Consider the following 25,616-nt stretch of genomic DNA (forward strand, 5'->3'; position numbering starts at 1 on the left):
CGATCATTGACAGATTGTGAGCTCTGCATGGTTTAGATCATTGCTTTTAGGGTATACAAGTTCAAATGTGCATTATGGGGGTGGATACTCCACACATGTTTTCGGGGCTGTACTTCTTTGCTCAAAATGGGCTTAAAATTGATGAGGCTGTACTATAACATGATTTCCGAGGGTTTGTACAGCTTTACATTTTCATACTTGTTCTGCACGCGTTGAAATCTACCGTATCACTAGTTTTGATGTGTTTTCTGGCTCATAGTCTTCAACAGTCTTTGCAGCCATATCCTGTGGTATGGCTGAGAAAACAGGGCTGTAATGAAGTGCCCATAAACATTTAATATTGCCTACCATATAAATGAATGCTCCATTCCACATTAAATGACTGTTAAACATAGAACGGCCGTGCTTTGCCAAATCTGATAAAGCACATCGCTGCCTCCTCATGTCATCACTTGTGTAGTTTAAAGCTCACTTCATGAACCTGTGCGTGGTTGAAACCAAAGAGGACTCTGCATTCATAACTATCATCATCAAGGTCGCTTTGAGGACATGGACTCCCTCAGTAACACTGTGTTTAACAGCACAGAAACTATGTTTAAAAAAACCCTACAGATTCTGTGACTCCAGTTATTTCTGACATGAATGAGGCAGATGCTTCATTTAAATTGGAGACGTACGGCAGATGTTTTAAACCACGGTGGACATCTATCGGTTCAAAGGTACGTTGACTGACAGCTCAGCGTGTGAGGCGTCTGAAAATAGATCAGTCAAAAGCAGATTCACCGCCTCACAGTTAAACATTTTAATTACATTTGTCACACGAACAATTCCAGACAGGGTTTGGGGTTTAACTGCACGAGAGCGCCTACGATGATCCCTCACTTCAAGGCTAACTAAAACCACCTCCTTCTTCAGTCAGAAGAGGGTTAGGAGTTTTAGAAGATATTTCTGTTTTTATTATTAAAAAGGAAGAAAAGGGGTCTTTGGGGAAATATCAGAACCTGGAGAACAGGTGTGCTGGTGGTGTGTGATTGACAGAAACTGGAAACTGTAGAGCCAACAGCAGTCAGTGTGTTAAAAGCTCAACAGGCCATTTGAAGCAGTTTGCCTTGTAGGCCAACAGAGGGCGCTCTTGAAAACAGCTTAACCTAAAGCATGTCGTATTGATGTATCAGTAAACTAAGCTAACATATAAACATGGCAGTTCGACATGCATATATGATTAAATTACCGTCAAAGCTAAGGCTGGTCGCCGACTTCGTACAACGCAGCTAATGCGAGGACTAAAAGCACCAATAAGATTTCTGTGACCTGTGGGACAATAATAGAATATAAAGATTAAACTTAATGAAAAGACACTCTGAAAACAAGTTTTCCATCTACAAATGTGTATCTAATAACTTTCTGGCTGGTTAATGCAATAATAATAATTCATTTTCAGGAAATTTCTCCCTCTTGGGTGCCGGTTTTTAGTCAAAGGAGAACAGGAGGAATGTGATTTACAGAGCACATATTTACGCAGAAGCAGAAAAAAAACGGACACAAAGGAGAGCCTTGCTGTCTTCCTCTTCAAATGAAATACTCTGAAGGAGTGACCAGAGGTTGTTATTGCAAATTGCCCTGGAAGTGGGGGAGTAAGGTAAAAACGTACCTGCTAAAATTCAACTTGTGATTTTAATAGGCAGCTTCAACCTCGAGGACACGTTTTTCAATTAGACACGGCAGGAATACTTGCATTTTTTCTATGATCTGAGCACAAACCTCTGACCCCTGCACATACAGTATGTATTCTCTATGGGCCCCATGACCGGGGCTAGGCGGACGTATTGCTAAAGCTACGGTGATTTGCAGAGAAAGTGCAGCCAATTTTGGTGTATACTTTCAAAAAAAAACTCACTCATCCCGGTTTCTCCGACGTGACCGACGCCAGCTTTAAACGATTCAGAGTGATTGCTTGGAATTCAAAGTCAGACAGGTAAAAAAAAAAACAAAACAGACAGCATCCCCTCCCTGCCGGATGCCAGTCTTAATTCCAGGTGCCACGCAGCAGTCAGGAGCCACCAAATCAAAGATGGCCCGAGCAATTTATCACCGGTGTTCATGTCCAATTAGCGCAGGTTGGGATGAGAAATATGCTCTAAAGGCAATTAAGCATCCTGTCTGTCTTGTCAGTTCACTCGTGGACCGGGTGAGACGACTCTGTCGTTGTGTTGCCACGTCCTTTCTTTGTCTCTTTTTTTTTGTCACAAACTATCCGTCGTCCCTCCGCCCTCCTCCCATATCTCTCCATCCTATTTGCCTCCCAGCTTTTCCTCTCCGAGCTGACGAGATCGCTACCGGGCCTGCTTACTGAAGAAAGGAACGGAGGGACAAGAAGGAGATGGCGGGAGATAAGGAAAAGTGGTTGTCTGTTCGAGTTGTGAGCTCAGCCTTCTGGTTTCATCTCCTCTCTGTTTGTAAAGCTGTCATAGTTGAAACAACGCCCAGCAGACGCAACGCGCAGATTACAGAGAGCTGCTGTCAGCAAATTGTTTGCTTAGAAATGTCGATTACTCGGTGCCTTCCACAGCGTCGGTGGCAGCCAAATCAAAACTGTGTCAACAACAATTAAACCATGAAATGTTGCCTTGTTGTGAAGGATTTGTAAGAGAAAAGCACCCATCACCGAGGTCCTTTTATCAATTAGGCAAATGCCGTTTTTCTGTGATCTGTCCTTGTGTTTACATGTGTTAGCGGTGCAGCTACAAGTCGGCCAGAAAGAGAGAAAAAAAAAATCAATGATTTGCTGCAAATAGGGAAAAAAAAAAAAAAAAAACCACGAGGGGAAATATATTTTTTTCATGAACCTGAGGCATGTGTGCCCTCTGAGGGGGTTTGAGGAGGAAATGAAACCCATTTCAATAATTCACAAACCTGAGAAGAAAGAAAATGCTTTTAAACACATTAGAGGGAGGGTACGGATAGATTTCAGCAATGTGGTTCGTGTGTGCTATCAGGGAGGGAAATCGTTGTTTACTTCTCTCTTGAACCTCTCTGCTTTTAGTCACTTTTGGGTTTTGTTGTATTTCTTTTAGATAGGATGTGACCAAACTTATCCCACAGAATTATCTTTTAAACGTTGGCATCCTTTACAAGCGTTTAAAGAAGCTGATATTTGATTAACTCTTATTTTAACGGCGGTGGTCAGGCGGTATAATATGTGCCTTTGGCCGACAGAGTTAATTTTATTCCTTTTATAATGTCAACCAGCTCTTCTGAATTGTTAATTTATTGTTCATGCCACTTCATTTCATGCCCCCCCCCCTCAAAAAACACTCCATCGCTCCCTTGTCTTTGCTTATCTCTCAGCAACACCCGCTCACGTCCTGCCCTCTGTCTTCCAGTGGTGCAGTCAGTGGCCAAAATGTACCTGCTTCAGCCCCGGCAGCATCCCAGCCGCGGTCGCCCTGGCCAGCTCGCATGCACTCAGCTCTCCCTCGGTCCGATCAGAACGGTTTCAGGGATAGAATCCGGTCCATAAAGGCTTCTCCGGTCTGTCTGGCACTTCGTGAAGCGTCACAAGCACGGACATCTTGCAGGACGGCATCTTGCAGCTGTAGAAGGCAGAAGCAGTGTTGTTCTGTTTATGCGCTCCATCATCAATCTGCATGACGAAAGAGATCTAAAGCTGCATTTGTAAGACAACCACTGTTGATTTAGTCAATGAGAACTACGACGGAAAATGTCCCTGACAGCCTCACTCATGAAGAAAACAAGACTAAATCTAAATAAAAAACAACCTTTGAAAACATCGATCTGCATGCAGCTGCACAATCACACATGTTCCTGATATGTAAAACATGAGCTGTGTCCCAGTTCCATACAACATACTGATTATATACACTGTATACTATATACGTTCTATGCAGTCTGCAGTCAAAGCAGACACGAAATCAACATATGTCACTTGTTTATATTAACAGGAAATGATTATGGGATGTCAACTTTTCTACTGCCAGTTAAACTTCACAGAGAGAAAGCTGAATGTTTTTCCCAAACATGCCACTGCCATGCTTTGATTTGCTCCTGGAGTTATTTCACCACCAACCACAACAAGGTAAATATCTTTCCAGCTGCGAGCAGCTCCTTAGTTTCCTCGGTGCATTGCATTGTGGGAGAATAGTGGCCATCAACAGCACATTCATCAAAGTTTTTTTTGTATGCACACTGACTGACTGACTCAAAAGCTGCTCAGTATTAGTAGCATTGAGTCTGAATTTGGGACAGCTAGTTTTTCTTTTCTCATTTTCTTTTGTAACATCATGTGGCTGCTAACGATGCAAGGTCTTGGGATACAGTAATAGATGTAGCGTGTCGCAAAATGTATCTCCAATCTCACTGAAAAGTAAAGGAGAGGTGGCAACAATGCAGCTGGGTCGAAACATGAAAACAGGAAGGCCAGCAGGCTAATGTACACAAAAATGAAGCTAACAAAGCTAACGTAACATTGGCGTGCAGGGCTAATGTAGCTTGTCTGCCATTGCTATTCGTTAAAGGTTTGTTATTGTATTAATGTCCATTTTAGCTGTCCGTCTCAAGCTCAGCTCAGACAGACAGAGAAAACAGCTTCTCCAGCTTTCTGCTGTGTAAAGCTCAGCCAATAATGCCAAGTGAGAGCGAGAGTGACCAACTATGTTTAAACAGCCAGAGTTTGCAAATGTCAGATGTATTTACTGAGGAGAGTGTTTCTGTATTACCACAAAGTCAAATGGACAGAGTGTGTGTGAACTATCAGAGTCTGCTAGAAACAGGTAAACGACACCTTTTCTTCAAACCTAGCATGAATAACTTAAATCAACAACAACCAAATGACTAAAATGTGATTAAAACTGATACACTCAAGTTAAGTCAAATGACTACTAAAACTAAATCTAAACTGGTACCAAACTTAGCGCCGCAGGACACGTAAGCTGCCCGACATGCTGATCAAAAATCTCACTTGGTTTTATATGTGGCATGAATCAGATGTGAGAGCTGTGAACCTGCCTTCTCTGTGTCACACTGGCCTTTCACTCTGTCAGTTGTAGCTACATAGAAATCGCACTGTTAATGTGCGTGAACAGATGGTGTTGTAAAATGAGTCAGCATGTGGACATTTTACTGTGCAGTTTAAAAATGTTGATGAAAAGAATAAAACATCGTTTGTGCATGACATTAAAAGCACTTTAAATTACTTTGGGTGGAGCTCAGAAGACAAAAAATGGCCACTTCTAACTGCAGTCAGTCTGTGACATTCAGTCAGTTTTATAACTGACTGGCATCACAAGCTGTTATGAAATTTAAACATATCCTGTTTTTGGTGCAACCACTTTGTTTTGATAGTTAATCTACATAAAGCTAACACACTTAAATGAGGCATTTGATATGGTTTAAAATAACGTATGGATAAATAATTTAATTAATTTAATAAGTTAACACTCCAATGGCCCACCCGCGGGCTGTCACAGTATTCAGTACTCTCGTCCATGTACACAACTGCTAGATTTAAGTTTATACTCATATATCATAAGTAAGCTACATCTGAGCATCCATCAAAGCTAAGATTCTTGTGATTCGATTGATAAAAAACATTTCAAGACATAACAGCAGGTACAGTCAAAGCCAACAACAAGCAATTAAAAAATTGAGGCAACTCACAAATAAAGTCTCATAGTAATCCACCCATTGATAACACTCAGACTAAAACTGTTTCATCTCCACAGCCGACAATAGCCAGTCCACGTTGAGCAGAAGTGCCTCCCTCTCTTCTTTCGTGTAAGGACTGAGCTAGTGGCAACCAAATGTGCAGATGACTGGCGCTTCATGTAGCCAATAGAATTCCAAAACAAGCAAATAAGTGATAAACACAGTAAAAGGCCTCAATATAAACATATCCAGCCTAAATATACCGTAAGTATCAATACCCTAAGTATAAATCGAGATGGCCTAATTATAAATATAGTTAAGGTCTTTTTTGGAGAAAGTTTAGACATACTGTTAAAAAACTAATTTTTTGTGTTATTGTTATGAAATTATATTGGACTTGGACGAGGATAAGGTTTCATGGTGTGGCCCTATTGTGTTCCCCAGCTAATCAGGCACAGACAGTCATCTGCAAGCATCTATTTTCAAAACATATTCTGGCAGAAATAAAAAAAACCTTCTACTGCTACTTGTGCTCAAACTTCCATTCCTCAATGCCAGCAGCACTTTGCTGGGGATAAAAGTTCAGAGTGTTTCATTTCAAAAGAGACCAAAACCATGCATGTTCACCAAATGATTCAAGAACAGCTTTCAATTTGCTTTGGCTACGCCTTGGATAGGCGTTCTAGGCTAACTGCACAGGACTGGTGAGAGGTGCAAACCATGTAAAATGCTAACTATGGGTTTTGTAGAAGAAAAGAGAAGCTCAAACTCAGCATCAGCTTACTTGTCATGCTAAGCTGACACACAAGGTTGTGGAGTTTTACATAAGATTGTGTTTTACTAAGAGTGACAGCTGCAGAAAAGATGGTCTGAATCTGAATGTGCGATTGAATGAATGGAATCTGCAACAATGGCCAGGTTAAAGAGTCTGAAAGCCAGTCAGCATTCACAGGAGCGATATGTGAAAGCACTGGAAAGTAAACACTTTTCAATTTCTATGCAATAGAAAAGGTACAGATGGCTGACAATTAATTAATGTTTCTTTGAAAATGCTTGTATAATTTTCCACACTCCACACACAAGAAAGTTAAGAATAGAAACCATTAGACTAAAAACTTTATTATTTAAATGAGCTTCTGTAGAGGTGCTATATAGGAGCCAGAGTGTGTGTAATGTATGCTTTTGTACAGCTACTATATTCAGGCGTACTGTGTGTATTTGTGTGTGCGGTTTTTAAAGCAGTGCAGTAAAACATAATGTGCCATGTTGTTGACTTGCACTACACGGTGTTTTTATCAACATAACTTTTCCACCATCAGGGATGAAATCTACCCTGAAAAAGCTTTTTTATGGGGGATGCCAACCGCTTCATCCCTGAGCGATTTCAAGAGCATTAGACTTGCTCTGCACATCATCATATTACACCACAGACAACGATAACGCACAACTGTACAAATTGGAGGAGACTCTAACCACTTCCCTTGTGTATTGCAGGCAGTTCAGCATGGCACTGAGCTACCTTCGAGTGCGTCGTCGTATTTTCCTCATGTGTTTCTCTGCTCCTGCATGCATAAACAGCACAGTGTCTTTGGATTAAATCGCTGTTTGAGTTAAAGTTAGTTTACCAGCAGAGAACAATCACAGACTCCCGACTGTTAAGTGCAAACTTCTGTGCAAGCTCTTTTCATATATTCCACTATTCTGACAATTTAGAAAGCAGTGGGATTCAAACCAGCATCTCGCTGTGCCACATTCGCGCCGAATCTTGTCAGGCTTGCCGTGCATTTGTCATCTAGGTCGACAAAGCTATTTGGCACCAGACAGGTGAATCACAGAACCCCCTGATGCTCACACACGGAAATGTGTGGCTAAAATCGTGCAGAAATGTTTGAGCGATTGTCTGGGAGGAGGTCAAATGGGCGGAGTTGTACTTTTCCAGGGGTTCCCTGCTCCATCCAAGGGGAACAATAAACTACACCGTGAAAGATGTCCACCCATTCGGTGCTCCGGAATACTATAGAAAAAAATGCAGATCAATTCACTGCAGTTTACAGTTGGGGCTTTATGTTCCTGAACCCCGCGGCGTGCCGCAGATTGCAGTCCAGCTCGCTCTGCCTTGTGCGGCACTTTTGGTAATCTCATGGCTCGCCGCACTGTGGGCTGAGATCAGAAAGAATACATTATCATAGATTGCAGGTGGGCGTGTTAGACTCCCTGACAATCACGGCCAGTCGCGTTTGCTACTTTCATCCCCTTTAAGCACAGGGCTGTGTTTAAAGGGGATGATTGGCCATAATTGTCACCCTGATGACAGTTTTTAATGTAACATGAGCCTTTTCAAGTTGAATTCACATTTCTGGACACGTTAAAGATCCTGCTATGACCATGGATTCTGAACGTAACAGTGCATGATTTCATTTGTCACTGCAAGGATCCATTCAGCAACCATGGTACAGTACAATCAAACTACTGGATTAAAAAATGCAACTAAAACACCTCACTCGCCGCTATGATAGCTGCTAAATAGCGATGGCTAGCTGTGAGGTGGTAGGTGGATACTCTTCGCCTCACCCCGCCTTTCCAAACTTGTAGAAGAGCCATCATCATGTCTGACAGCTGAAGCCTGACCCTGCCCACATCTCTCGGCCTCCCCTTCGGATGCTGAGCTAACGCTAGCTGCCGTTGTGATTTCACAGACTGACGGCACAAGCAAATATCCAAATTAAGAAATTATTAATGTGATGATGTGTTATGTTTGAGCAATTTGTCGCATGAATCTGCATATTAATAAGGAAAAATGATTTTCCTGAAAGCACTAAAGCCGGTTCTTAATGCTGCAGAACATGCAGGTTCTGATGGCTGCTGCTAATCTTTGTCACTTAAATCTTTTAATTAAACTGGCTTAAATAATGCACATATGGGATTCAAATCCATAACACTCGCGAGAGGTGTTTGCCTTTTCCATCTCATCAGTATTATTCCAGTGAGCCATCTGTGAACTTTCCTATCGCAGCTATGATATTTGAACACCCTCACACCCGTGATGTTAATAAAGCACGAGGTATTGGACTTCGCCCCTGGGATCTGAGTCCACTATTAATGTTCCCGCTGGGCCGGCGCCGTCCACGTGGCCGCAGAACCCTGCAGTTTATCTTACGTCTTATCATTCATCATATTTAAATAAATTCACACCCACAGTAGTCTTAACTGCTGCTCATAGAAATGGATTTATTAATACGACACCCTTTTTCTTGCGGGCTACTCTTCTCCACTCGCTCATTATTCTATTATAAATTGAATTTACAGTTTTGAACACACAAAGGAGGGAGTTAAGAAGCAGGTTAAGCCTTAAAATAATCCTTAAAAATACTGCGTAGTAACAACTCACTTGATGAATTACCAGTTTGCGGAAGACACCCCGAGAGCCTGACTTCAGGTTTAATTAGGTAGACATTGTCCAGAATATATAGATTTACATATAATTCCTTTTCAGTTTTCAGTGTAATCCTGCTTCTTAACACTTCCACACCCCAGAGTGTTTTTTCTGTAAGCTCCTATTACAACCGCGGGTCCACTCCATTGTAGGTCCCAGATAGTGATGGAGTTATTGTTAGTGGATGCAGAAATGGGGATTTGATTCTGCAGTCTAATTTAATTAAGGCCGCTGAGCTTTTGTGCATTACATTCGAATGTGATCACAGAGCAAAGATTATGATTTTTACCTTAGAATTAACAAAACTGAAGGCAGCCGGAAAAATCAAACCAATATTTCTGTTTTTCTATTAGCAGCAGTAACTAAAACGAGGGGTGGGTCACAGCCGCCCAGTGTGATGCTGACATTTGCACCCATGGAGTTAGTTAACTGGCCCGTCTGGATGCCCCCTCACCACCAAAGGCCATATTCAGACCAACAGCAGCCCAAAATCAAACAATTGGTGCGTTGGTGTGCGCGTCGGTGTGGGTGTATTTCTGATGAAACTTGAAGTCCAGTTCGAGGGCTTTTCAGATGCGAATGCACGGCTCTGGCAGGGACGCTCATGCCGAGGAACTGACGGTTAAACTGCTATCTGCCGGAGGAGGCTGAGCTCTTTGAGGAGGCTCCGAGCAGCAGACACGATTCTGTTGGGAGAACTAATCCCCCCGTTAGTAAAAGCATACATGAACAATCAAAGTTAAATAAACTACCGAAAATTCAGCACACACAGGGAGGAGGAGGAGGAGGAGGAGCAGGAGCAGGAGGAGGAGGAGGAGGCTGGTGCGGCGGAGGGAGCTGCAGCAGGGAAACAGTTAGCCTGTCAGCGTAAGAGTATGGACGCAACACGCAAAATTAGACAAGCGTGACAGCAAACGTGTCAACTTTAGCAAACTATGATAGGAATTTTGTCTGCATTTGACTGAGAAGTGTCAGCTTGTACTGGAAAATACTGTATGCTTGGACGTTACCTTACTTTGAAAACTTTTCTTTTAAAGAAGCCAAATGTTGGATGGTCCAGGGGTTCAGGCACTGGCTCTGGGCCCTGACATCCCCATTTCAGGCCCTACAGGGAACCGCTTTTTCGCAGCCCCCTTTCCCTCGTTACCCGTCGTCTCTCCACTCTCATTATCAAGTCAAGACATGTCGCTTCCTTGTCTAAAATCATCATTTGAAATTAGGAGCAATCTTTTAAAAAAATAAGTAAACAAGCTTTCAAATCAGACCAGCAAATTATTTTTTTATCTTAATAGTGTGCAAGGTAAAGAATATACAGCATTACAGGGAAACAAGATCCTCCACTTTGTGCATATTTAACTGGCCAACATGGTGCTAAATGACCAAGACTGACAGAGGAGGAAGAAAAAAACAGATTTAAAAAGCCGCGCTGTTGTTGTCATTCCCACCCAGTCTGCATCATTCAGATGTGAATTTAAAGAGAAGGGAACTCCAGAGTCTTCGCCAGGCAATTAAATGTCGAGCCACGCAGATACAGTGATCCACTTGGATGTACAGTAGTCCGTCACTGCATGAATGTGGCACTAACGCATTGGCTGGTTGGACATTATGTAATCCACTTATGTGCCATCAGCTGTCAGTGCAGCATGAGTGAAACAGGTGTGGGTCCTTTTAATGCGAATACACTGAAGGTCTTCAGTGGGTGAGTGAAAAATGCCATTCTGAAAAAATTAAAATAAAAAAGCAGCGGAGGAGGAAGCCTTTTTCATATCAATGATAGTCCGACTGCAGGCTTGGTATTCTATCAGGGACACCGCACCGCAATTTAAAAAGAAGCTGCCGAGGATGCTGGGAGATAATTTGCTCACAGATTAATCAGCTATCCGGTGGGGCAAAGATTCCTCTGAGGCCCTGATAAGCAATAATAATCCTGATAATAATTGTCAGATTGCGCTGCTTTGCAGACGCCCCAGACATGTCCCAGACACCTCTGCTGAACTCAACTTTCCAGGTGTGTGTATGTGTGTGTGTGTGTGTGCAGTATGGACCTGTGTGTCTGGACATGTGAGTTTCCCTGTGTTGTTCCAGCTGCAGCAGTTTTCATACTGTGCATTACCCAAACAAGGACGTGTCTTTCTATTTCTGTCCAGTCTGGTTCAGTAGATTGAACTCATGTCCGGCTGCAGCAAATGCTTTTAATACACACTTGATAATATAATAATAAAGGACTACTGGAGGGAACTTTTAAAAAGATGTCATTAAACTCAAAGAAACGTACTCAAAAGATGTGCTCGTTCGTAAAGTTGGTGGAACGTTTGTGCCAAACAATCCCTCAAGGTGTTCCGGAGAAACGGCCCTGGCTGTCGCAGGCACAATGAAACGTGTTGACTCAGATCTGAAATAACAGAAACTGTGCAGCCTTCACAAATACATTCATTGGCCATGATGACAAACAGTGAAACACGATGACAGACAGACGGAGCATCAATCAATCACCCGCCATCACAGTGTTCTGCAGCAGGGTCAAGGAAACCTATCTAAGTTTTTCTAAGTTTTTGCTCAAAAGGACTTTTTTTCTCTGAATTTCTGCTATTGTGGCCTCTGAAACATAGAAAATCATACATTTACTTTTCAAATCATCATTTTAATGAAAGCTAAAGTAAAAAGTCAGTCAGAAATTCAGACTGCTCTTTAAAGGCCCTGAAAACGTTTTTTCTGTATAACCTCAAATATTCACGGCTAAAAAAAAAACAAAAAACTGTTTTTAAAGACAAAGTTTACTTAATTATTATTCATTTTTAGTTTAACAGTCAAAAACTAACTAACAAACCGCATCAGATCTGTGATCAGAAGTCTTGGTAGGTGCATGGAAGCAAATGACATTCCCTTTCAATCAGCCCACTTTAAATGCGCCGTTGCATTAGCTGTCATGCAACCAGCACATATAAAACTCTCTCATATCAAATAACCCAAACTGTTGCAGCTGTGGTAGAATATTGGTGCATTCATTTGCAACTTCAAAAAACTTGATACAGGGGACTTTAAGTATGCCAATATGTTCACTAAACTTTCACTTAAAGCAATTAAAAATGAAGTACGTTCTTTGCTCAGTCCTGCCGTATTGAAGGGTGTCGAACAGCAGATTAGTGGTCTATATGCAGCACATCTGATTAGAGAGGTTTCCATGACATCTCATGAGGCAGATGTAATTATCTGCCTCATGTATAATTTAAAACAATATACCTGCAGCACCTGTACAGACATTCAGGCTTGAGAACACAAATTAACCTTTGATTAGAGAGCTGTGAGCGCTCTGCGTTGAATACTAAAACACACATGATGAAGCAGGGAGGGGAGGAAGGAGACGCGCGCACACACACACACACACACACACACACACACACACACACGTAGAGTGAAAACAGCGCCCGTTCTCCTCTGCTGTCTTCTCCTTTTGCACCTTGTTGGAGGAACCCCTCCACTGAAGTGACAGCACACACCAGAGGGTGCGAGCCTCGTCGCCGGAGCACGCCGCCCGCCTCTGTCCCCGAGCCTTGCTGTACTTCCGGTACACTGGCAAGCCAAGCGTGCACAAGCCAAGTGCGGGGGGGTGCACACACACGGACATGACACGCATGCATCGGCATTAGAAAAGCGTATCGCCCGGTGACATCACACGCGGACGCCCTCTCTGCTTGCCCTCCAGACATCCGCTGACATGCACTGTACCATATGCACATACATGCACACCTCCCCTCTCTCCAGTCCACCACATGCTCGCTCTCTGGTACCTCCCCACACATCTGTATTAAAGCACGCTGCCAACACTTGTTTCTCCACATCCCTTCACAGAGCGCTATTGCTTTGAGCTTGCATGTACTTGCCGGATCCCGTAGGCCACCCGAGGGACACGGCATTATCAAGTGGCACGCCGGTCCTCCTCGGCGCCTGCTGTGGCTTGCAAGTTTTCTGTTGTACATCCTACTGCTCTGGGGGCGCCCGCTGCCCAGGAACACACCCAGCCCCCTCCGAACAAAAAGCACCCATCTCTGCCCCCCTTGAGGGTTGTGTGCGAGCTCTTGTTGTGCTGTGCCAGCTTCATGCCACGCTACTGCCCTGCAACCCTGGTGATGGCGCTTGGCGCGGCAGGTGGCAGCTGGGGACATCACAGGCCTTCAAGAGCGCCTGTTAGTTGGAAGTCTGCATGTTGAAATGTAGCGCGCCGACATGGTACGATTACATAACAGGTTCTACACAACACTTGTCAGCAGAAACGCTCTGATTCACGCTGTTCTTCTGTGATACTCCACGAAGAAGTGTGACCCGAACACAGCAGACTTCTAGCTTCAAGTTTTTTTGGTTTTTTTTTGCAGTTTGTTTTCTGATCTTTTAAAACTTGCAGAAATCCACCATCACTATCTCACCAGCAAACACCCATATGGCCATGTTCTAATCTCCAGACTTAACGCGACTTGGAACAAACCTGCGACTTTCTTTACGGTTTCCCATCTGTGGCATCACTCACCGAGCCTTGGCAGTAATGCGAGGACGCACCATTCCATTTGTTTGAAATAAGAAGTTGCTGTTTACTGCTGAAGCCTCCAGAACTCATTAGCCAGCCATGAATTTGACAAAGAGCATATTAGATTTATTGTATTTATCCTGTCATGGTGGCTTCCTTGTAATTTCTCCGTCTGCTAATGCGACCAGCTACGCTGTCAGACTGCATGATGGAGCACCGGAGGCTCTTATCACCGACAGATTGAGACCCAGGTACCAGGCACCGGCTGTGGGTGTGCATTAAATTGTTCATTTGCTCATTTCCTTGATACTTTTCCACCAAATCACATCAGTTCAGAATAAAAAAAAAAAAAAAAACAGTTGAAGAATTTCTCTCTTTTCTCATTTCTCAACCGAGCACAGCTGGTCACAGCCCCAGCCTCATGATCCACTTTTAAATCTTGGTCACCATAGCAACAGGCTCTGTTGTCAGGTGTGTGCGTTGACATGCACACCCCACCCATGGCTGTTACCAATTTACATAAATAGCCAGTCTACCAGCTTGTCTGTTTCCCTGGGAACACCAGGTGATTCTCCCAGGCAACCTCCGCCCACAGAGCAGGTCTGCTGCATTCCTGCTCTTCTGCTCAATTATATCCATCACACACACACACACACACACACACACACACACACAGGGTTTCATCTAGGGACACAAGAGACCTGAGATAAGTGAAAGTGAATATTAAACATGACGGGTTTGATGTTAAGTTAATGAGTAAAACGCATGTCCAAGAAAACAGTACACGGTCTAATTTTTGCCCTACGGCTCTAGATTCCGTAGCGTCTCGTTTTTGAAAAATCTAAAGTGTGTGTGGCTTTTTCAGGCATATCCGTTGCCATGACAACCATATTCGTCCTTTTTTCTTGGCCGTCTGTCGGAAACATGAACAAACATTTCCAGACCTGCTGGGTTTCATACGTCACAAAACTAAAGAACCGACCCCGTCAACTTGCCGGGTGGAGTTCTCCATATTGTGATAATGTAGCCAAGCCAAAGGTGGAGATGGAGGTGGGGGGCTGTTTGCATTTTTATCGTCCTGCGCGTATTTTTTAAAGAAATGCCATGATCACTTTCGCACGGTTACACACATTCGCACCACAGCGCCGTCTGCTGGCCGCTGAGCAGGCTGGGGTTAAAGGCCTTGCTCAAGGGCACCTCAGTGGTGGTTATGAGGGCAACCAGCAACCTCTCTGTCAAAAGCTCAATAACACATGAAAGCAAAGGTGTGGCGCCACATATAAGCCATTTTAAGACATGGAGGTTCTTTTTTTATGGAGAAAAACGTCTAAACATGTGATCCTGATGAAAAGAGATGAGTTTTTAGGGGTTTAATCAATGCGAGAAAGGAACTGTAAAAAAGTGGCATGTTTGCTCTTCATCACTGTAAATCTTATTTGATTGGAAGAAGATAACTTGGGTTTGCTTTGATTCTCTTAATTAATTATATATGTGAAAAAACACATACACACACACATATATGAATATCTGATGAGTAATGATCTTAAAAAACTCATAAGTGCTACAGGCCATGTCTTGTATGGCAGCAGGCAGGGTTTATAAATTGTACTGTCACTCTTATCTATCGCTTGCAGATTAGGTTATATCTTAACACCAGGTATAAAGAGGGGGTTGCACTACCCCCTCTGATTGGAAGTTCTCTGACCGGCAGTTCTCAGTCAAACGAAAAGGAGACGTAAAACTGTAAAAAAAATGATCTGCTTTTAAGTTTTAACACAAGAGGAAACTAACAAGCTTTGCTAAACAGATGAATCATGCAACCAAACCCTCCAGGAAGCGTTTCAGATTCAGCACCGTGGCTGGAATAATGTTTAATAGAGGGGCAGCTGCCTTTTAAAAATGCAACCCTCTTACAGTAATATTATCCCAACAACAAAACAGCAGAAATGAGATCACTCCACCCAATGCAGGTACTTTCAGAGGAGACACTGTCTCCAGGTGGACAATTGACAAGAAAAATGATTTGAATTTCCAATCTAGCTGCAGATAATCTCCTTTATAAATCATTACATTGACTGCTTCATGACACAGAACTGCCACCATGCCCTCTGTCTCAGTAGGACACCCTAAAACCCAGAGCTGAAATTCAGCCACACACACACACACCATCACACAGTGTCGGCATTTGTTTGTGAGGGTAAAATATTTCCTGCCCTCTATCTGGCCTCGGCTTTGATGGGAATGGATATATTGCTGGGTCTCCTAATACATTTGCACAGTCTGAGGTAATGGGACAAGAGAGATGAGCAGAGGTGCCGTCTGCTTGCCTCACATCTAATGGTCTCGGAGTTTATCATGCCTTCCGATGTCTGAGAAGAGAGAAAATTGGGAGCGCAAACACACATTAAACTTAAATTAGATCAGCGTCTCCCTCCCTCTCTCGTCACCACTTCTGAGACATGTCTCCCCGGAGGCAGAACGAGGTTTACCTTAATTCCCAGAGCACACAAAAGCCGTTTTTGTTTTCCTTCCATTGTAAAAACGCCGTCAACAGGTTTGTGTGGGCAAGCGATTACAGAGAGGGAAGTGCTCGTCTCGCTGTTCCCTGCTGAACACTAAGCGTTACAACCACCATCCCACAATCCGGAAAACAAGGTGTTTGTGTTATTGTAACTTGTCGAAGAAAAACAATGAAATCCACCTTCGCGACTGCTCCGTCTTTCGTGCCTTGGAGTATCCCTGGATCTCTGCCTCTTGATTTCTGACATTAAAACTGTCCCCTTGCCATTTGTTACGCATATATTAGCCTTTACATGATTGATTGAATTAATTCATTATTTTGCTCTTTTTAATCTTCTCCTAAAAAAAAAAAAAAAAGTGCCTGTAGGTTTGGGCTGAATAGGAATTACCCAGCGGAGCATAGCTAATTATCAAGCATTAGCATATGCTAATGAGAGCCGTTATCTTGTGTACAAAATGTTGCTTATGGTAAACACTGGCTAATCACTTTAACGAGTTTAGCTGTTTAAATGCTGGTAATTACGTACATTGTTTAAACAGATGGGCTTGATTCGCTGAAAATCAAGGTAGGGGCAGGAATATCAGATATTCCTCTTTTGTGTCCACTCTCTGTTTCACCTTGGCAGCTGCACTCGGCTCCGCAGCTCCTTTGATGAAGAGACTGAAAAGAGAATAGAAGATGTGTTCTGCCTTTAGTATTAGATATTGGCTTTATCTGTTAAAGTGGTGTCATGGAAGTTAGATTACTTTTATGTAACTGCACCACATAGTGACGCACACTGCAAGCCTTATGAAAGCTTCGTGTCATGACAGTAAGGGGGAATAAAACAGAAAATGTCTGGAATTACAGTAGCGAGGCCAAGTTGTTGACGCCTTATTCCATGTGAGAGATGCGCCCTGGCACACGGGCCGTAACGCCACATATCACAAGTACTTCTACGAAAAAGCAGCACCTTCCATTAATGACTGTCAAACCTCACATCCAACACGACACGAGTCTGATCTGAATGCCGTCAGATTAAAAAGCAAGCAAAAGCAAGGAGGTAAAACACGGATATAGAGAAACTGAACCCCTTATTGTCATCCGTCATATAAAAAAAGGGTTTCATAAACCTGAAAATACTGTGATTATTCTAAGCATTTTCAGATGATTTGTCCCCTTGTGATGCAATTTCAGCCATATAAACTGCAGGGATGAAATTCGGAGTGTCCAATAAAACGCTGCACATGTAACTCACATGACTGATCAGGTGTTTCCGCTACAAAACACAAAGATGAAGTCGTCTTCCCGGATGTTCCCGTAACGCTCTTCGTCTTCATAATTACCGGACAGCATGAAACACGGCCATTACTCTCAGGCGACTCGTCTTGTTTCGACACTCTTCTTCTACTTATTATCGACATGCATAACGCAGCTTATACCACCAACTCCTGAGGCAGCTTTGCTGGTTTATTGGCTCCAAATCAGTTTGCAGAAACGCACTTAATTCACATTTTCTTTGTTTCTTCTTTTGGCCGACATTTCAAAAACTGTGCTTAAAATTACACTTCTGCTGATCAACGAATTGATTCAGCAGCTAATAGTAATAATTCCATCTCCAGTGACAAAGCTTTTGCACTGTCTGACGTTCACGCAGAATTCACACTGTGGAAAGATTTGTTTGAAAGTCATTCAAAGTCACCGCTCTCTCTCATGCACCGTACGTCATATAGCGTTGCAGCACTTTCTGTCATCTCCTGCTCTGTCTGGATAAAGCCGTAACCAACATTTAGGCAACGAGGACCTTGGTCTGAATGACAAAAAGCCATCACTTTAACAGATATATGAAACCAGTCTGAGAAAGGCTTCAGAAAGTTGACGTGCTGTGATGCAATGAACAGAAACAGAAGGCGCTCCGGTCTCACGGATGCGGTGGAGAAATGTGAAAATGTGAGAAAACGCTGTTGTCCTCAGACTCAGTAATTTCAGAGAAGCTGCTCACGAAGAAAGCAGTCATAGTTCATCAGTTTGGGGTTTGGTAGTGAAGGGCACGGCGTGGCAGAAGGGTCTCCCTGTCCTCAGAGGTTAGAGCTCTGTGAATGACAGTGGACAGGGAGACGCCCAGGGGCCAACTTTCCCATGTGGACACACACACACACACACAGTTCATCCACAGGGTGATTTACAGATACACTTTCTCCGCCTCTGCTTGTGCGCATGCTCGCACGCTTTCTCAGGGTGTGCGTTCGCGTGCGCAGGAAGCACGAAGGAAAAAGGTGGCCAGACAGAGAGACAATAAATACTCATATGCGTCTCTGAGTCACCCTGCGGACCTCTTACAGAAAAGATACAATCATTTCATCATGTCGCAGTCAACACCCACCTTATCGCCTGCTGTAGGGAACAGGGTGTGAGTCAACGCCGCCAAAAAAGACCACTTTGCTCTCTAAACGGGCTCATTTGATGACAGAGGAAAAAACACGGCAATAACTCAGCCCTCGGTGGGGGCTGGACTTTAGCAATAATTGTGAGGAAGTGGCTCATACTTTTCGTGGAGTGCAGAGTAATTAGAATCTGCACGTTTCATTTTTGCTCCGGTACAAAAACGCAGCCGGCTAGATTTTAGTTCACGACGCAGTCTGTGTTTTAATTTTCTCGAGAGTGAACGCTCGCTGGATTCCTTTCATTCCACTGCTAAAGAAGCAATGTAGAAAAACAACAGTTTCACCTCACGCTGACAGACACTGTATCACAATTACGTTGCTTTATCAGGACAGAGAAATGTGCACGTATATGTGTAGGCACAATCAGCACTAATTGCGTCTTAGCATATGTGAGTGAGCAGATGCTCCAACAGATAAACAAAATCAGCCCATGAGCCACTAGTTTGGAACCAATCAGCCGATTAATCCATTAATTTACTATTACTTATCATCATTTTTCAAGACAAAATGCCAAATATTGTGGTTGATTTATTTTGTTTCCTGTCTTTTCAAACACTGATCTGGAGTGATGCTTCTGATTTAGCTGTAACCCAGAGGCGCCAGATTTGTGCTTGTTGCAGTTCAGGCCAGTTCGCCTCCATCTTTGTCAGTAACAACTGAGAGATTTGTATGTCGACGACCTGCTTTGTTCTTCTTTTCAACTTCATTGGTAGACTCCATCCCTCTGCTTCCTGCCAGTCAAAATACGACAGAAATACTAAATGACTCATTTAGAGTATTTTCTCTCTCAGATTTACCTCAGCCTGGCCTCTAGTTAAACTGCCATAAAAGTAAATGGACCTGAAAGTCTGCACATGACTCCACGACGCTTGCCCAAAATCTCCAAACCCTTGCAGACACATTATATATTATGCTATAAATTTCAGCCATTAAGCACATGCTTTGAGCTATTTCTTTAAAAAGGGCACACTCCTCATTCTGGATGATATCTGGCTCCTGCGTAGTTTGATTGAACTTACTGAAAGCTATAACCCATTTATGATCTATAAGCTTTTGTTTGTTTAGCTGGACAGATAGCAGGAAGGTTTCATCTTTGATTTGCTATTTGCTACCAAGCAGACACTGTACACATTGGGCCTGATTTTAGTCCTGAATTGATCACCCCTGACTAATTGTAGAATCAGGCTGGATTTCTGCCAGGTTGGTCGTTTGATGTGTATTTTGAAAAGGGTCAGGACGTTTGATTGCCGGCCTGAAGGATCGAGGATCTGCCTCTCGAATAATCCGATGGATTTCTGGCATGTTTTGGCTGTCTTGCAGTTTGAGCAGTTCTACGGTTCGATATCCCCCCCACGGCTGCTGTCAAAAGACTCGTTCGAAACCGCAGTGAGTTCCTTTTAATAGCAGCAGAGTAATATTTTACATGTTGTGGCTAAAACAGTAGTCTTCTGGTTGTTTAGAGGCTGATTTAAAATGTGCAGTGCGAGCTAAGACAGCATGCAGGATCAATAAGAACACACAGCGTCAACTCAACGCAAAGCCGTCATGCTGGGAGCTGTAACGGCCTGTTGATGGCACATATGTACTTAAAATGTATAACTTAATGTGTGCTGTTGTCACTTCCACATTACTGCATGATTTGGATGACAATTTGTCTTTGTTGATGCATAAAGACAGCCATTAAACATCTATAGCGCTCTCTGGGGGTCCGCCGGCACTCAAGAACTTCATACAAAACACATAAATTCCCACTTTATTTGACATTATCCTTACCTCATTATCTCTCATTACCATAATTCAAAATCACACATCAGCTACGATAACTCATTAAAGTCCATGTATGCATGCTGTAAGGCATGCCCGCAGGTGCACATATTCTCACGGCAATGCTCTTTTGTTTGGAATATAAAGATGAGAGATTGGGTAATTAGTATGAGCAGCGTTGGCCACTGTGGTTAGAGAAATAAGTCACAGGACTGGACACACTTAGAATTAGTATCTAATAAGCAGAAAAGTAGAATTGCACTGATAAAAGGGGTAAACATGAGGCCTAATTATACATCTGCCAAACTTCCTGTGAAAATATTCTGTTTCAGCACAGTGTTTGTAATAGTGTGATCACAATGCACGCCGTTAGGATTAACCACACCGTGGCTGATCTTTAGGTCTTTCGGTGTGTTGAGGGGCCTGTTTGCTGCAGCCAAAGTGTGAAGCACTTCATGCAGTCGTTATTTTGAAGAGAGGCTTAAATGGTTAGCTTGGATTTTTCTCCAGATCGCAGCAGCCTGTTGTTAATAAATTGGCCAAAATTGGTTGGTAAATTCAGTGCATGTTCTCTGTAATTATACATAAAACTCTCCTCTGATTCGAAACATTAAGCTGAGCACCTGCTCGCTGTGTTTCTCACTCAAGCTGAAGGTCAGCGCAGGTGTGTGGGCAGTTCGGTTTCCAGTGCCAAGCTCTCTGGTCGCTCCTCAGCCACCGGCCGACATGGAGTAACCAGCCGTATCAGATATTTCCATGTCTCCAATGTTCAGCGTTCCAGTCTGGAAATCTCCCGCTCCTGGGACACATCCATCTTCGGCGATGATGGGCCTCCCCATCTTCCTTCCATCTCCACTTCTTTTAGCTCTAAACCATTTCTTCCCCTCACTTTTCTCCCTCTGCACCGTCTCTGAGGAATGGAGAGTCATTAGCAGGTAATGAATGCAGGGGATGTGTGATTTCAGCGGGTGTCTGTAGGGCTAAGCGAATGGGGGGCGAGAGAGTGGACATTTTCCTCGCCGCTCCCCGTCCGCGCTCAGGGGAAGATGGGGGAATTTCGGTTATTTTGGCCCCGCTCTGAAGGAGAAACGTAGTAATTGGCTCCCCTCGGAGACTGGCTAGCGTCGGAGCAAAATGTGCCCAATTTGCTGCGGCCGGTTCATTCCACATAGCCACATATATACCATGTTTAATAGATGTGTGTCTCTCTTCCTCTCTCTCCGTCTTCAGGGCGGATGAAGCAGCTCTGATTTTCAGCCCATAGTGTGTGAGCAGGAGGGGAGTGAAAACCCGGCCCCGTGATTGGATGACATGCTGCGTGATACATCGTTGAACTGCTTTGACCGCTGTGCTGCGAAAGTTACAATCAAGAACCTCTCACTGCTGAAATATACATCAGGATCCCGGCCGGTTAAATATAGATGTAGTGTACAGAATATATGCTGTGTGACGACAGCATGATTCAGTTTGTTTGTGTGTGTGTGTGTGTGTGTGAGAGGCTGACTGCTGCTCTGTGTGTCCCCTAAGTGTCACCGTGGCCTGTTGGGGAATGTCTGACATGTACTCTGCTTTGTTTACTGGGCTTGAAATGAGGCTGTCTCATCCTCTTTACTTTTCAAGTATCTGTCACCTTCGAGATGCATGAGTGGGCCGGCGCTAGCCAATCCATCTTTTATCTATTTGCCATCTAAACCGGGACTTCTTCGCATGCAAGACTATTTAATCAGCGTACAAGTTTTGGCAATGCAAGGGAGCCACGATGGACAAAGGGTTTTTTTTGGTTCAAAATCAAAGCTATTTTCAGGATGGAGGACTGTGGGTAGCCTAACCTTCTCAGCCATGCTCTCTTTACTGAGACGGGAGGAAAGATGAGAGGGATACAGAATATAGCAGCCAGACACAGGAGCGAATGTAATGATGGGATTTTTAATCCTAGGCCAGTGTGCCGTGTTGTACAGAGGTGAAGTTCAATTGGCTACTGGACTTATTTCATTATTTCAAGGCAAGATAGCACATTAAACTTATTTTTAACAGTAGACCCCCCCTGTAACACTGTGAACGATAGCATGCACTGTGCTTTCCATCATCCATTATCTTTATAATGGATAGAAAATGGTCAGATTCCCGTTTCAGATTACACTGCGAGGTCCGTGTGCGCAGGACTAAAAATACACGAAAACTGGAGGACGCCGGCTCAATGCCCGGGTGAGCTCCACAATAAAAGGTGCAGTGATGAGCTGTGTTCATATCTGCAAGGGGATAAAAATGGTGTTGCTAACGCTGCAAGGCTGACTGTGACTTGTGCATGCGGGGAGATAGCATGCCAGGAGGCCAAGGAAATCTCATTCCCCTATATTTTCTGGCTGGCTTGGGCCAACCTCGGATGAATGATAAATGAGCTGTTAAAGCCGAGGTCTTGTGTGCAATCCTCACCCATATCATAACTGTCAGTGTGGCCACTGTCACAGGATTGCTGTGATTCAAAAGAGAAAAGGACAATAAAGCTTCCTGCAGTAATTTTCACCACCAGTCCTGCGTTAAAAGCCCTTGTTGACTAAAAATCTGCACATTTCTGTCTCAGTAAATATTTTAGTGTGGTTTTAGTCATCAGATTATATCAAACATTTCAGCCAAAACTATCATTTCTTTGTCATTTTAGTCACATAAGATTGTATTTGATCATTATCTGATGAAAAACACACAGGTTGAATGGTTAAGAACGCAGATTTGCAGACAGTGTTCAGTCTAATGGTGTGATGGTATCAATTCGAGGGATGCATCCAGATTCATTTAGATGCTAATGTGAAGGACAAACAAACAAACACAGCATTCACCAATACATGCCAAAATACATCAGTTAGCAAGTTAGCTGCACAGGCGTCATAGGCTGTTGTTTATGAGTGCAAGGCAGACTGAATCTATACATCGTGTTTGAGGAGAAATGCTACTCATTTTGCCATTAACAACTCTTAATTTCCTCATTTACAAAAGATCTGTATAATCACAGCAATGACAATCATTGTAAATGCACCATTCAGCACCGGCATCATCCGCGTCCCCTCGACCAAGAAAGGATGATTTGTGTCTGCAGCAGACGCTGGTCTGTACAAACGGTTCAGCCTGTCATAGAAACAGCAGTCATTGCCATGGTTACTCAAGAAATATGAGATGTATTCCACCTTTTTAGTCTTGTATCAGTATAATCACTGTCTGGAAGATGCTGAGACATGACACACCACCTCAGTGCTGGGCCAGTATTAGAAGGCTCATTTAAAAATGAAGATTTAAAGCTGTATTTCCTCAAGCTGTGAGTTTGGTGAGTGGCGGTCACAGCTGAGTGAAAATCCTATGGTTCAGTGATATTGGAAGATTTTAGATTCTTCATTCTTTGTTTTATTAAAGCGGAAACAGACAGCTTCCATGCGGTATCATCGCTTTGTGTTTTCCCTCCAGCAACTACCAAAAACACAGGACATGCCACATTTGTTTCCAAATTTCCTTGAAGAAATGATTAACACCACTTTGGGAATAAGAGAGAAGAAAGAAGCACATTCACTAATGAGGTAAAGTGAAATTGATATACTTCTATATGGAGTAACAGCATAGTTTGAGTGTTGATTTGCACAAACAAGTAACTACGGGGTGGAGGGGGGAGTAGAAGAAAACAGGAGAAAGAGTGTGTTATTCATTCATTTCATGTAGAAAGGAGACATGGACGCAGATAGAAATTCTTCAGTATGTGCGGAGAAAAGCAGAAAAAGCAAACTATCAACTTATTTTATGTTTTTCTAACAATGAAAGAATCTGCTCGATAGCCAGTTTCGCCGATGGTGTCATTATTCTGCAGCCATTACACTGTGCAATCAACATTTACTTCATAACGAAAGGTTAAAGCATAAAACGTGTCTATTGCCATTTTTTAGTGCAATTCATTTAGTTTAAAAGGCATGAGCCAATTGTAAAAGTGGAGGGATATTTCTGCCTGGAGCTACAAGGTCTTGTTTATCTGAGATGTAAAAGTCCATCATGGCCATGTGCTGCCGTAGAGGTTCAGCCTTTGTGCTCCCACATCCGCTCTTATTGCACAAAAATCTCAATTCCATCTCAAGGACAGTCCTCCTCGCACTCCAATTGTTCATCTGCAGCAGCGGCAATGGGAACATGAACGTTAAATGACCCTGAACTTGATGGATTCTGTTTTTGTGAGATTCCCTCAGGGCTAAGTAGCCATTTGACACATGCCGTTGCCATGGTAAATGGAAGCCTCGCTGGAAAGGTGGGACACTCTGTCAAAGGTTAAGATGTCAGCGATTGGCTGGATGGACACTAAACAAGGAAGGGAGTTATCAGCACAGAGCCTCTGATTGGGCAGAGGGGAAACAGCATGTTCCTGGTTGGTTGAGCAGTGTGCCTTTGGATCCTGGACACACACTCACCATGTTCTCATCTGCTCCTGCTAATTAGCTGTTCGCCTGAGAGAGCACTGTGCTGCCCGCCAACCCCATTAGCCAAGCAAACTGTCCCCATGAATCCCTGCTTCACAAACAAACAGACACACATGCAAAATCAAGCCCATCTCTCCATCGCAGCTCCCGCCGCGCTAGTATCCATGGGAATGACAGATTTATTTATCTAATACCCCAGACCCTTTGAGTGATGTGCTGATGCTGAAATTACAGGGTGTGTTCAGTTTAAGGATGGCCAAAATGGAAAGTGTGAGGGGGCGTGCTCATCTTCTACCCTCTTATTCTGCTCAAGCAGCATAATGAGCCATCAGCTACTGCTGACAACCTAACATCAGCTGGCCAATTAATGCCTATGTTTCTTTTTTAATCAGGGCCTGTGCAGACGCCTCAGTCCAACAATATCTGGGCCCTGGCTATTTGGAGGATGCTTTTTTGTGAGGCTCTATAATGATTTCCTCCAGAAAAGCAGAATTCACATTCTGCCAGATGATTAGTACTCAATGGGAGCATCTTGGACAGAAGCCTGGAGGTGGTGTTATATCCAGTGGAGAGCCACAAAGCGTGCATACTTTGCTGCACAATAAATACAATTAGGGAGCGTCTGCAGGAACTGCTCAAAGAGCGCTTCAAGAGGTTGGCAGCTTGGATGATTCAACAGAAACACAATGCATGCATGTTTCAACGCTAAAAAACCTGCTTGGCTAAGATAGCTGTTTACGTTAAAGAGGTGACACGAGATAACAAAGAGTCCTTTCAGGGGCAGAAAGAGGTAGAAACAGATGTTCAAAAAGGCAGCAAAAAGGAGCTGTTTCAAACGCAGTGGAAG

Source organism: Chelmon rostratus, chromosome 22 (assembly GCF_017976325.1).
Source record: "Chelmon rostratus isolate fCheRos1 chromosome 22, fCheRos1.pri, whole genome shotgun sequence".
NCBI classification, from domain to species: Eukaryota; Metazoa; Chordata; class Actinopteri; order Chaetodontiformes; family Chaetodontidae; genus Chelmon; species Chelmon rostratus.